This window comes from Petromyzon marinus, unplaced genomic scaffold (genome assembly GCF_048934315.1).
Source record: "Petromyzon marinus isolate PM22_M1 ecotype Great Lakes invasive population unplaced genomic scaffold, UKy_Petmar_22M1.pri1.0 PM_Scaffold_29, whole genome shotgun sequence".
NCBI lineage: Eukaryota > Metazoa > Chordata > Hyperoartia > Petromyzontiformes > Petromyzontidae > Petromyzon > Petromyzon marinus.
Window position 1 is genome coordinate 164,252 of NW_027423268.1, and position 15,471 is coordinate 179,722.

The window sequence follows — 15,471 nt, forward strand, 5'->3', positions numbered from 1 at the left end:
GTATAGCATTTGCATGTTCTAATAACTCTCTTTCACTAACAACCATCGCTTAATGCGGGGTCCATGTGTTTTCAAAGTGAAATCGTACAGTCGTTGATGATACTGTCTTGATACCGTGTGGATACCGTGTTGAAGTTCTGAGATTGAGAGTTCACATACATGTTATAGTTAAGGTTTAATAGAAAATAAATTGATTAATACAGAAGTGGTCGTGTGATTCTTTCCTGAAATTTTTGCGTAAGATCTGTTTCCTGCGATGCGATATGAACTCGGGAACCTAAACTATAAACACACCAATCCACACTCATTAAACTTTAAAGCGAATGATATGAACTTGGGACCTAAAATATGAAGACTCGGGGAGTGTTAAAGCGAGAATCATTGTATTATGCTGATCAATAATACGAAGTTAGACAACGAGGCCGAATTGACACTAGCGTAACTGCACACGATTGATTGCGTTATCCTGATTGATAACCCCACCTCGTCAACGAGGCGGGACCTGATTATCATAAAGGCTTTCATCATTAACACAACCACACCCACTCGTATAATTAATACGATTACCTCTCTAATTAGCATAGTTATACGCATAATTACACGAATTAACATAATTTTGGATTAATTATGCAAATTTCGAATTTCATTTAATTTTCATTATTTTTCATCAATTTTCACACACCCACATACAGAACAAATTGGGGTCTCGTCCGGGATCTCTCGCAGACAGGTTATGCTTAAATGAAGGACCGAATCACTGTTGTACAAATCAAGGTTTTGTGAACTAACATTGCGCTGTGACGGTAAACGGTGTAAAACAAACAAAAAACGCACTCTGAAGAAAATACCAGAGTAGCAGTGTATAACAAAGACAGTGGGAGTAAGATTATTTGCTCAAATTGAACCAACATATTCTGTGATACAAATGTTTTTATGTGCGCTCTGAGGGGAATTCCAGGGTAACTCACGCCACACATGAGAGGCTAGAGTTAAGATACACTCTTAAGTCTATTAACTACACTACATAATAGAGATGGCACATGACCCGCAACGTTCTGAGGGTGACATCCCAACGCATAACACTGATACAGAGTGGCCCTCCGAGGAGGAGATAGAATCTATGGAAAAACAATATCGTGAATTTGTGTTAAAACGTACTGGACGGACTGCTAGAGAGCAGACAGAGCAGAAAGACATAATGGAGGGGAGACATAGAGAAGATGTTAAGGCACATAGGAGGAAACTACTTAAGGATGTGATGAAATGTAGCAAAGCCAAACGTGACATAAAAATTGCAGAAATAGCAAGGTTAGACTCGTATCTCCTCACACAGACAGACAGAGAAAGATTATGGACTGGGGAAAAATTTGAGAGGGAAAGGAAGGAAAAACTGTCCCTAATAGAAGAGGTAGTGCGTCTGCACGCCCTCGTGAGAGAAAAAGAGTCGGCGCTGAATGCACCAGCGGGACCCCCAGACGTCGGTACACAGAACACATACGGGAGTAACAGTTTACCACACTCCGAGCCATGCGGACGTAGCCCAGGGCCAGATCCCACACAAAGTATGGCTACAATGCAAAGCGATTTTGATAAAGAAACCCCCTCGCAAATCGAGGAGAGGGAAGGGGAAATACGGACACAAACAGGAAAACAGGAGGCCGACCACCCCGAGGTTAGAGAGAGGCAAAATATTAACCCTAAGTCACCAGGGTATTCTGTACTGATAGAGCGACAAAGGGCGGAGCTGGGGCGAAACGAGCAACATGACATAGACAACTCACCAGAAAGACGCACGCTACCCAAGTACGACCGACATGATGCAGATGACAGAGACGGCTCACTTGGTAGACTCCTTCCACGCAGGCACGACCGACGTGGAATCTATGGCAGGGACTACTCTCCGGAGAAGCGCACCTCGCGCAAACATGACCAACCAGTTCCAGATAGCTCAGTCAGCTCACCAGAAAGACGCACGCTACGCAAGTGCGACCGACATGGTGCAGATGACAGAGACAGCTCACTTGGAAAACGCACCTCACGTAAGCATGACCGACGTGGAACCTACAGCAGGGATCACTTTCCAGGAAGGCGTACATCACGCCAACATGACCCATCAGATGCAGATAGCTCAGACAGCTCACCAGAGAAACGCACCTCAAGCAAACATGACCAACATAACACGGGTACAAGGGACAGCTCACCAGAGAAACGCACGACACATTAAAATTACCAACGCAAAACCACCCGCACCACAGATGACAAACACAGGAATCCCGACAACCATGTAGCACCAGACAAACATAAACACAGCACATCACCTAGCAGCCACCACGCACGTAGTAGACGGCGTGAAGGTCAAGGACAAAAACACTCACCACATAGACACAGCTCAAGGAGATCACGCACACCAACCCACAGGCATGGATCACAAGACCCACATAAGAGAAATAAGGGACACAAGCCACGGGACAGATACGAATCCTCGGACAGAGGGAGACCACGACACAGACACGGGAAACATGACAGTAGTGATAGCGAAGGCAGGGACAGCTCGAGTGACAAATCCTCTGAATCTGACGCCTCTGACGACGATCAACTGTCCGAATACTCATTCAGTAGTAAGACTCTGAAATTGATGGACAAAGCGCTCGTCAGAATTCCCTATTTCGATCCACACAACAAAACCAGGGATATACACAACCACATAGCTACAGTAGGACAGGAGGCTAAGATCCGGGGTCTGGGTAAATCAGCAGAAAAAGCATGTTTATTGTCAAGGAGCTTACATGAAACCGCCAGACCATGGGTAACATCCCTGCCAAATAGGGTCAAGAGCGATTTTAAGCAATTAAGCCGAGCAGTAGTTAATAGATTTGGGGAATACTCCACACTATCTGAAGGATTGAACGCGGCAAAAATTGATGACTCAGCGTGCGGACGAAGACCCACGAGATTATCTCCTACGCCTCAAGAGAGCAAATTCCGCAGGTGACGTGGACAACGCCCAGGAAGAAGGGAAGATATTAAAAGTTATGTTCTTCCAATCACTAAGACCTGAAATAGTGAAGATAGTAGGAACGATGCTAGACCCCGAGACTGCCTCCTTGCGCCAGATTGAAAGCAAGGCCCACACGGCCTGGGTGAACGGACGGAGAACCACTAGCACAGCTAAAACACACATCATCACCAAAGACAAAGATCGTCTCAATCTGGAAGGAAACGAGTCTCCAGGGAATAATAACAGAACCACCCGGAACGAACATGAAACACCCCAGGAGAGGGCGCCAAATCCACGAGGATCAAAACTCAGCAGCAACACGCCGGACAACTGGTCACGGGGGACCTGGCACCCACGGCCCCCACAGCCCTGGAATATAGAAGAGGGCTGATCTTGGAACTATGGAGGATGGAGAGCGAATGACGGATCATACCTACCCCGCGGAGGCCGACGCCCACCGAACCAATCCCCATATCGTCTCCCACTGCCGCCTCCGCTAGCAATGGGGCATAGACCACAGGCAGCCAACAGGAGTCGATACGCTCACTATATTCGGATGGAAAGAGAACATCAAGAGAGTATGAAGACTCCCATGCGAACAGCCAAGAAAAGAATACCAACAAAACACACACAGGAAGAGGACGCACCCAACGCAAAGATAGCCCAAGAGAACATAAGAAACTCAAGAAACCCCAAAGCAGTCACCGAGGTGGTACCAGAGGGTAAAGGGTACCATCTGGGGGAATTAATTCCCGTAGGACCGGTCGGACGAGTCCACGTGGAAGTAATACTGCAAGACACCCTGACCAGCCAGGGCCTTTGTGATACGGGAGCAGAAATATCCATGATATCCAGAGACATGTTTGATGAACTCCAGACTGCCGTCCAGAGGAAGAATGAAACGTTACAGATGATGCCAAGTAGGCTCACCTACTCAGGATGCGAAGGGACCCACATGCGGCCATTGGGCAAGGTCATGATGAAGCTCACGTTCAACAAAGTCAACATGAGCCATCCACTATATGTCGTGCAGAACCCAGGAAAAGAGCTGATCATTGGGATCGAACTACTGAATCGCCTTAAACCCGTCATGAACCTTGAATCCCGACAAATATGGGCACAGTCAATGCCGGAGCAGCATAGGGATCCAGAAGATGAAGAAGTTGAAGACTTTACAGGAATTCAAATGATAACAGAACTCAACGACCTGTCACGGACAATCAAGAACGAAACCAAGCGTCCAGCAGAAATATGGACCACTCAACTACTGACCAACAGACTGGGAAAGGACCTTGAGGAAACCAACCTACGACCAGTAGTTCCAAAGGACTGTCCCTTAGCGGAGTATATACCGCCCACTAGTGGTCAAACAGGTGTTAACGTGTCTTTATTTGCCTGTCTGCATGCGTATGTCTTGTGTGTCAGCGGTTGCAACAGGTGTGTGGCCCTGTATATTATTGCGCGTGTGTGGGTGTGTGTGTTCACGTGTGTATTGTTCAGTCTGTATCTCTGTGCATCTTCTGTGCTAGCGTATGTCTGTATGTCGCTAGAGAGCGGTTGTGCAGTGGTAGTGTGTAGTGGCACGTTCCTGATGGCATAAGTTCCATTCCCGGTCACGACGAACAGCAGTAGTTTAGCTGGTTAGCGTGCTGCACTATTAACCTGGCGACCCAAGTTCGATTGCTGCTTATGGCCAACACCGGTGACGAATATCTAAACCGGTCCTGGGGCTCCCTTAGATTAATTCAGCCTTAAATGAGTACTCAGTGCGTGTAAAGCATCAGCACTGGGGAGACAAAGGTGGCTGGGTGTAGTGTTGGTCCTCCCATCCCCTTCGTGTTCTGTGCTGACCTTCGTAGATGCTCGCTAACATCACTTGCCCTAAAAGTCTTTTCAAGGCTATATTGAGGATCTTTGACTTTTGTCTTTGTGTGGTGCAGTGGAGGGAGCACGGAGGGCGGTGCCTGTCACGCGCCCGGTCCTCACCCTGTTTGACGTGAGCCCAACATCCACACACGACCACAACCAACCCATGTCTCATCTCCCACACCGCTGGCGAAAGCACTGTGTGTGATCTCGTGTGCTGTAGCTTTCTGTACCGTGCTGTGTTTGCTGTGTTAGCCACCATGTGCTGGGGCGTTCTGTGCGTTCTCTTGTGTGCTGTCGCATTCTGAGCTGTGCTGAAATTGCTGTCATGTTGCTGTAGTGCGCTGCGATGTGCTGTAGCGCTCTGCGCTCTGCTGTAGTGTGCAGGACAGCGAAGAGCAGCAGAACGAGGCTCGCACTGCTCAGAGCTCCACGTCCCAGATGAAGGCAGCGCGTGTCCTGCAGACGTTCGTCAACCCCTTTGGCATGGTGAGACATGGGGAGACAGGGACATGTGGAGGCACAGGGGTAGTTGAGTGCCAAGGAGATACATGGACTTTGAGACACGGGAATTACAAGGACACCAAGACAATGCAGCGATACAAGCGACTTAGGGACGTGGGGAACACACAGGAGGCATGGTAAATGAGAGACAGATAGGAGGCATAGAGACACAATATTAGCACAGGGTCACACGTGACACGGGGTCACTTAGGATTTGGATAAAACGGTCTTCATTGACGCAGAAATACTGGAAACATGAAGACGTGGGGACTCGAGGAAGTGATTGAAAATAAAAAAAAGTTCGCTTGTGCATCTGTTCATGTGCTTGTGCTTGCAGTATCTACCATCCAGTGACGGGAAATCTCTGCCATTTCAAGAAAAGAAATGGGATCCTAACTCAAAACTCTTTGAGGTAACACGTGATTATTGTGTGCTAACATCTTGCTCACATCATCATCTCCATCATCATCATCATTATCTCCATCATTCCATTTCACAAACCACTTGTGCGGATGGGTGCTGAGTGAGGAATTTTAGTGGTTTGGTGATTAATGTGGTTATTTGAGTGCATGTTTGAGCAGATGAGTGGGTGAATGAATGGTTGAGTGAGTGCTTGGGTAGGTGAGAGAGTGCAGTTGAGTGCATGAGTGGTTGGATCGTTGAACGAGTACCTGAGTGGCTGAGTAAGTGAATGAGTGTTTAAGTAGTTGACTGAGTGAGTGATGAGAACCCGTTGAGTGCTATCTCATCCGTCTCTGTAGATCTGTAGTCGCTGGAAACTGATGAAAGCGCCAGAGAAACCAAAGAAGAGCTCTGCACAGCCTGCAAAAGCCAAATACGGTGAAGGCACACACACACACACCATGAACACAGAGACATGCACTAATCCAGCAGTCACAAACACTTGCACGTGCATGTGCACACACACACACATGCAGACAAGTACAGAAGTCGAGGCGTTGCTCACGCACACACACACACGACAAAAATCGTATCACCTTTAACAGACTTGGGGCAAGTATTGTTAGCAAGCGTCTCTGAAGATCCAGGATTACACGAGGGGTGGGTAGTCAACACCAGGCTCGGCTGCCTTTGTTTCCCCAGCACTGATGATTACACATCGTGCCCGGTACTCATTTAAGGCTCGGTCGACCTCGGGGAGGCCCAGGACTTGATCAAATATTTGCCATTGCTGTTGATCGCAAGCGGGAATTGAAATCAGGTCACTGGGTTTGCAGTGCATTAACCAGCACACTACTGCACGCACGCGCCATGAGTGACGGATCCCGGTGTCTGCAGCGGAGAAGAAGATGAAGGTGGAGCGCCCTCAAGAGGAGCCGGTCGCCGTACCGACTGTGCGAGAGCAGAAACAGGTGCGCCCCGCTCACTCGCGCTCCGGCGTTTCCACGGCCAATGGGGGAACTGGGAACCTAGATTTAAAGCTTTCGTGACTGCAAGGATCCATACTCTTTGGTTCTATTCGGTAGTCACGTAGGTAAAAAATAAAACAAAAATCACGACGTTTCGGCCGCTTGTGTTGTGGCTGAAACGTCGTGATTTTTGTTGTTTTATTTTTTACCTACGTGACCGAATAGAACCAAAGAGTATGAACTGGGAACCTGTTGCAGGACCTGCACCCCCGGGCCTTGCGTTTGTGACTGGGCTTCGTGGGACCCGGCCCCTCCTGGTGCCCTTAAGTCCCCACCCACCCACCCCCTCCCCACTCACTGCTGCCCTTTCCCATTCCATCTGAACACCAGCCTGTGTTGGGGTAAGACATTGCTTACAAAATTGCATACGAATTCAGATGCGTTATTCTTGTGAACATTCTGCATGTGTTTGAGCGAATTACGTCGTGGCGTGCAAATTTTTGCCGTCAATAAAGTAGGCATCGGTGCGCATCACAGCGGAATGCGAATGGTACATGGGCATAGAGCAATAAAAATGTAAAAAGAAACCCGTCGCGAACTCGGCGGCTTACACCGACTGAGCAAAATAAATTGCAACCGCATGAAAAAAAGTGCACAGGGAATCGCATAAGGTAAGGAGTAAATAATAATGAAATAAACTGTTTTTTCTTTCCCTGGTGCGCTGGTGATAACTCGACGAGGGTTAACGAATCGGTACCCTATCCTGTGACTCGTGACTTGATGCTGGTAGCATCGTGGGGATAACATTGGGGGAAAAGACAAAAATCCGACACAAACCAGAATACCTCCCCACTGCCGCTCTCCCCTCCCCACCCCCTCCCACTGTGTTGCCTTCATTCTCTCTCGTTCGGCCTCTCCCTTACCCCTTTCCATGGGCAGGGTGCCACACGTAGAGAGGCACCGGGGGCAGCCGAGGTCACGGAGGTCGGAGGGAAAAGGCAGCGCGCGGACTCGGACTCATCGCCAGCGCCACCACTCGTGCCAGATGACTTCACCCCCCACGAGTACACGGAGGCCGACGCTCACATCTTCACAGGTACACACACATCTTCACAAGTACATACGTGCACATCCACATCTTCACAGGTACACAGACACGCGCACATGTACATCATCATGGGAAAAACGCACATCTTCAAAAAAACGCACACACACACACATCTTTACAGGTAAGGTCAATGTGTGAATGTGAGGGTGGGTATGTGAAGGTCAATGTGAGCGAGTTTGAGTGGGCGAGTGAGCGAGTTGTTCTCTGTTCCAGCCGGGTGCTCTCGAGGAAGAGATCAGAACAGACACACGACTCGGCAGGACAAGGTGCGTACGTACTTCACATCACCGCTATCATCATCGTCGCCGTCATAACCACCACTACCATTGTCATCACACCATCACCACCCCTAATATTACAGTTTTATCACCATCACCACTACCATCAACACCATTACAGCTACCATCATCACCATCATGAAAATCACTGCTACCAACATCACTATCATAACTCCCATATTCATCACCATCATCACCACTATCATTGTCATCACCATCACCATCAATAACACAACCATCACCCCTACAACTAAAGTATTATCTCCACTACTTTTAACACCAATCACCGCTACCATGATCACTGTCATAACCACCATATTCATCACCATCACCGTTACCGTCACCATCAACACCATTACCATCATCTCTGTAACCAGTGTTGCCTTCACCTTTAACGTCATTAACACCATCATTAATGCCGTCACCACCATCATAACCACATTCATTGGTACCACTGTCAACATCATCTTCATTCCCACCACCATTACCACGATACACGTCGTGTAGTGCATTGCGCATTGTGTTAAATCTTTGTGCTCCGCGTGCTTTTTGTGTCGTGTGCATGGTGTCTGTTGTGCGCATAAACGCGCATTGTGTGTGGTGTGTGTTTGATGTTGAGTACACATTTGCGTGTATCCGTTGTGTGTTTGTGCAGCATAAGTTGTGCGGGCGGGGGCAAGGTGGTCGTACAGTCTTCAGAGGATCGGCACGGGGCATGACGTACATGCAGGGACACAGTGGCCGGTAGGAGATCCCTCTCCCATCACCTATGTCGCCCTACGTGCATTCACGTGTCTTTTGTGTCCTCGTCGGACCTTGCATATCTAAATGTTTACCCCACGTGTCCTTGTGTGTCCCTGTGGGTCGCCGCAAGTCTAAATGTGTACTCACATGTCTCTGTAATGTCCCACCTTCTCTCGGTTAGTTCCCCGCATGTCCTCATGTCCCTCCGTGTCACTACGCATGCTGCGTCTTCCTTTAGATCATAGATCACGGTTCCGTGCATTTTCACGTGTGTTCCTGTGTATACGTATGCCTTTGTGTCTGCACATGCATCTGCTTGCCTTTGTGTGTCTCAGTGTCAACGGTGTCAACAGTGTTGCTTTGTGTCAGTGGTACTTCGTGTCTGCTTGTGTCTTCACGTGCCCCCCTGTAGCATTGTTACCGTGCGTGTCGGTGTGTCACCGATGCGTTATAGCACATGTCATCACACAGGGTTCTCCCACTGGCACATCTGGCCCGTGAAGGCTTTTGTAGTGGCCTGCCGAGGTATAAATACAGGTTTCCCTCACTTTATGCGGTGGATAAGTTCCCAAAAAAAGGGCACACAAAGTGAAACCGCACAAGACAGCGTCCTGCCGAGTAGTATATACGTACACATGCAATGTTGTGTCACATCTGACCGCAAAGTGGCATATAGAGTGAGTTCAAAAGACATTTAGCGAATTTTGTGGAGAAATAGGTAAGCCGCATATACGTGAAATCGCACAAACCAAACCTGAATAAACTGTGGAAACCTGTAGATACAGGTTAGTGAGATGAAAAGTGATATACAAGAGATAGGGATGAGAGTTGGAGACAAACTATGGTGATTAGCTGTCACATAGCTGACGTTATGACGTAAATAAGTCACGTGACGTAACATGTACGCGTGGCACGTGATATTCCGTCGCTAACTTTTTGTAGCCCGCCAGATAATATTTCTGAAGAACCATTCGTTTTCATGTGCCTCTGTGCCAAGCACATGTCTGCATATCTCCATGTGGGTGACTCTGTGTTCCATAATCTCAAAATGCACCTAGCCTGGCACAGCTGCTACGGTCACATCACTCAATGGCGGCTGTTCTCTTAATTTATTCACTGGTCACTATCTGTGTCCTCAAATCTTGATGCTTGCATTTCCACGTGTGTGTGTGTCCCTCCACATCTTAAAAATAATATTCTGCATGTATTTAGCATCTTGCATGAAAATTCCATCTATAAACGTGGTAGAATTTGTAACACATGCAGTTTTCGCGTGGAGGCATGATAATACACAGACAAGCGGGCAAAATAGCCAGAACCAGTGCCAACAATTGCTCAAGCTCTGTGGTCCTATATTGAGCGGCCGGCATGTGGGTCAGGAGTGTTCCACTTTTCATCCCAGTGCGACCCGCGGTTGCACACTTCTCCGTGATGCAGGGGAGGCTCCCGGCAGGCGTTCCCGAAAAAATGAAGATGTGAAGAGAGGCGGTGAGAGTCCTGGAGGGGAGTGAACTGGCATTGGTGCAGGGAGGACAACAAACGTCTCCCATTGATACGAGGCGACATCAACAACAAACGCAATTAACAGCAACATCCAGGATCAACTGGCGAATTCGAACAACACGCAGTTAACAGCAACACCGAGTCAACTGGAGTATCTAACAATACATGGGAGTTAATAGCGACATCTATTCGGCCAGTAAATTCTAGCAACAGAGTTCACAGCAACTCCTAAAGTCTACCAGAGTACAAATAAGACACGTAGTTTACACCAACTGCTCGAGTCACACAGGGTCTCCTGTAACTGCGACGTTAACAACACACGGATACAAGTACCCTGTATTTTTATATGGCCAAGATTATATGGCCTTCCAAAGATACACAAAGAAGATACACCCCTTCGTCCCATCGTCTCTACTATCAGCTCCCCCACCTACAAACTGGCACGTTTTCTTGCTGATATACTGCGACCTTTCACTGGAAAAACCACCTCTGCGGTACTAAATTCTACTCACCTGGTATCGACAATCAAAGGCATTTCCCTGTCCCCAAACGACCTGCTTGTCAGTTTTGATGTGGTGTCCTTGTTCACCAAAGTCCCGGTACCTGACACCATCACTATCATTGAAGACCTGGTTCATCAAGGACTGCATACTGATGTACCCCCCCTGGTGAGACATTGCTTAACCAACACTTACTTCACCTGGAATGGAACTTTCTACAAACAAACTGAGGGCACCCCAATGGGCTCCCCCCTATCTCCGGTTGTAGCCAACGTATTCATGGAAAAATTTGAAACTGACGCCATCCAGACTGCCACTCTACGCCCGACCTTATGGAAGAGGTACGTTGATGACACCTTTGTCATCTGGCCACATGGCCAGCCTGCTCTAGACCAATTCCGCGACCACATCAATTCCATACACCCAGCCATCAGATTTACCATGGAGGTCGAAAAAGATGGCAAACTACCATTTTTGGATGTCTTAATTAAAAGAAGACATGATGGTTCAATGAGCCACTCTGTCTACAGGAAAGCTACCCATACAGATGCTTACTTGAAACCGGATTCCCACCACCATCCATCCCAGAAGAACTCCCTCATCAAGACTCTATACCATAGAACCCAATGCATTTCCGACCAGGAACACATTACCAGTGAACTCAAGCACGTACACCAGGCTCTCAGGGCTAATGGCTACTCCGACTACACAATCCGCAAAGCCATCACTCCAGTCATGAAGAAGGATCCTCTTGTGGAGCCACTCTTCCAGACATACAGTACCTGGGCGTTTACAAACTAAAGTGCCTCTGTGGTAGTAGCTACATTGGAGAAACCAAAAGACATATCTCGGACCGCATCCGCGAACACAAAGCAGACTTGAAACACGGTAGGACGAACTCCTCTGCCGTGGCAGATCACTGTTATAATTCAGTGGGCTCACATGACATTGACTTCTCCAAGACGGAGGTTCTTTGCAAACCAACCGGCTACCATGAGAGATTCGTTCATGAGGCCATTCACATATACAAGCACAGAGACAATTTCAACCGAGAAGATGGATTCAGGCTTAGTAACCACTGGAAAGATGTTTTAAATCATTTCTGTTCTTAATTAATTGTATTTTTACGATGACCTTCAGACCGCAGCTCTTTCGCCAGCATTGCCTCTTAATACCTCTCACACCACGGTTAATGGTATAGTTTTACAATATGGAGCATACTAGGGCCTCGCAGCTGTCTCTCTCCCCCTCCTCTGTTCCGACCATGGACGAACTCGTCCGTCTGAACGGGACCCGTAGCTATCCGTGGTGCTGAAATTTGAGGGTAAGAATTCACCCATTTTTTCGCCATATAGCATTGTGATATATAACGACTTATTGTTGGTAGCTTAGCTGATTGGAGAATATAGAGTTTATTGATAACATGAAGGTAATTTATATTTGAGTTTGTATTGGTTCACTATATAGTACTGTGAATAGCTCAGATGTGTAGTCATTTCTGTGACCAGTCACTAGCTAATCACTCAGTTGTTTCAATGCTGGATTCGCCTAGTTATTTCAATGCTAAATTCTCCTGTTTGATTTGTACTAAGGGCCTCGGTGAATGTGTATGCTCTGACTTTAACGTAGCTATTTCTGCAGCAGGTACAAGCTCTATTTCTGCAGCAGGTACAAGCTAACCACTCAGCTATCTCAATGCTAAATTCTATGCTAATTCCATTGTCAAGATGTGTATGCCTTAACTTAGCTATTTCAATGCTAAATTCTATGCTAATCCCTTTAACAATGGGTGCCTCTGCGGGTGTGTATGCTTTAACTTTTAACATAGCTATTTCTGTGACCAGTCACAAGCTAATCATTCAGCCATTTCAATGCTAAATTCTATGCTAATTCCTTTGTCAAGGCGCTTTGTTCCTCTCACACAGCTTAAAGGCCGTATCTGAACGTGGCTCTTTCACTCCAGCGCTGTCCTACCAGACAGTCTCGCCCCCTTCACCTGATGAAGGCCGCTTGTGTTGTGGCCGAAACGTCGTGAGAATATTATTGTTATTTTATTTTATCAATTTATTATTTTATTATCATTCTACGTGACTTTACCGAAAGAACCAAAGAAGAAGTACCCTGTATGGCCAGTAACACCCAGACTCAACGGCAACACCCCAAAATACACCCAGTGTCACCAACATCATCTCACATTATCATTAACAGCTGATAATACCAGCTACAGCCAGCTACATTGAGCATCACCAGCAAAATGAGTGATAAACCAGCTTTAATACTTTCCATCAAATAATGAGAAACTCATGTCCAGCGCGTGTAAATAATAAGTTTTCACACGTGCAATGCCCATGCACTCTCACACAATCACATGAACATAGATGTTAGCACTCACATGTGCACACATATGCGCAAGCTTTTTTGATAACCCTGCACCCCCTGCATTACCAGTTTAATGACTTGTTCCCACATGGATGTTGTGGTGCTGACAAGTAGACCGCAAAGAAATTATAGAAAAATAAATTTGGTTTCACGTTTTTAAGCCTTCTCTCCTGCAGGAGGGACTTTGTCAAACGTGTCTTTTGTCGCTGTGTGTGTAGGTGTTTAAGGTGGGGAGTGGTAATGAATGTTGAACTTTTTTCTTCATGCTTTTGGAGTCCCTGACTGCTCACAATCATTAAGGACCTTGATGATGGTGGGTAGGCCCGAGTAAAGCTACGTGGCTGGGAGTCAGAGCCATTCCCTGTTCACCTTTGGGTGCGACAGGGATGTGCTGTGGCTCCAACATTATTTAACATCTTTTTCGACAACGTAGTTCGAGAAGCCTTCCTTGGCTGTACTGGCGGAATATCCATCTGGTACAGATACAGTGGGAGGCTGATCAATGTGGTCAAGGGATAGCTCCCTATTGGTCAACCATTTATATATGCTGATGATCTGGTGATTGCTGTTCACTTAGAAGAAGTTGGAAGCGCTGCTGCTAGACCTGGAGCATGCTACAAACTTACCATCAGCCCCACCAAAACTAAGCACCTGGCTGGGTATTTTGTGCCATCAAACACTCCACCCCCTCAACTCCCGATTGGTGATGGGGCAGTTGTAGAGAGAGTGGAGAGTTTTCCATACCTGGGCAGTGTGCTTATGACCAGCTCCGATTTGATAGCAGAAGTCTCACTCCAAATCAGTCGAGTGGCATCTGTTCATCGGCTGGGTAAAGCTGTGTGGAAGCTTCCTGGTCTGTTGCTCCACATGAAGCCTCGGGTATTCACGGCCACCGTCATGCCCTCCTGTATTCTTGCGGAAAAGCGGACCCCCCCCCCCCCAATGGAACATCTTCGCCAGTAAAACACATTCAGGCTGGCATGCCTACGATCCATCCTGGGTTTAGCCAGGCTGTATTGTGTGAGGACTTCACAAAATCTTGAAAGAGCTCGACAAAGTTCATCGGTGAGCTCCGGGAGGCAAGGCTGCGTTGGCTGGGTTATAGAGCCTGCATGTACAGCCACCGCATGCCTAAATAGCTTTTGTTCAGCCAGATAGAGGGGGCCAAATGGACGTGGCAGGGGCTCGAGAAGAGATGTAATCATGTGGTACAAGAGGATGTAGAGCTAAGTGTGCTTTCCGATGACTGGTACCAGCGGTGTCAAGATCGGCCTCTGTGGAGGAGGCTTGTGAAGGACGCTACTGGGTAGTTGGAGGCAGTCGCCCTTCAGCATGAACGGAGGGCTATGGAGCGACGCTCACCAACCCGAGCAAGCGCCAGGTGGCTAAACATAGTAGGTGGGCACAGTTGGGTGCACAGGTGGTGCATCGGCCAGTCGCCTCACTTTAAAGTGCACTTCGCCTGGCATAATCACCGTGGTGATGTCACCGCCACGGAGTGGCGAATGGAGGTTGTTGTTGAACTTCTTTCGCACCGTCTGCATTCAACCGTGCTAATCAGAGATGCGGGGGAAGGACAAACTAAACACAGTTTTTTAAGTTAGTTTTTAATCTAGATTTAAAAGTGCATATCACCAGTCGTTTCCTAATATCGTCAAGAAAGCATTTCAGACGGCCGAATAGGACTCAAAATGTCATTCAATTTATTTTATTTTATTTCTACGTGACTTTACCGAAAGAACCAAAGAGTAATTCCTGCAGTCACGAAAGCTTCAAATCAAGTTTGGATCGTAATTAGGTTACAAAATTAAGGTATGGAAAAGTTGAACAAGATACAGGGGTGTCTATCGATGTGTAAATAATGAACAATTCGTTGATTGGGATTGACGTTTAGGTTCACCAGGTGAGAAGAGCGCAAGACCTGGGTCACCAACATGACAAAAGCGATAGAGTGAAAACATGTACATGTACAACGGTGCAGAAAATAGAAATTATAGCAAAAACAGCCAAACAAAAACGAACACGAAACAAAACTCAACACACTCGCCATTAACACCGCTGAAAAGGAAAACGGATAGTCTGCGAAATGGCCCTTCTTCATATCGCATATAATTTAGATCAATTATCGCTGGTATAACTCTAACACAATAAAAAAATCGCAAAAAAGTTGTATTATTATTACATATTTTTTAAATATAACTGACGCTGATTTAAAACTTTC

General features: G+C 47.1%; 1 long non-coding RNA gene across 1 annotated transcript; it reads left to right on the plus strand.

Moving 5' to 3' along the window:
- The first annotated feature begins 4,548 nt into the window (after positions 1-4,548).
- LOC142923124 (uncharacterized) lies at positions 4,549-5,775 on the plus strand. The gene is made up of 3 exons (XR_012940533.1): positions 4,549-4,994; positions 5,252-5,353; positions 5,706-5,775. It is a non-coding gene; the product is annotated as an uncharacterized LOC142923124 (long non-coding RNA).
- The last annotated feature ends 9,696 nt before the right edge of the window (positions 5,776-15,471 follow it).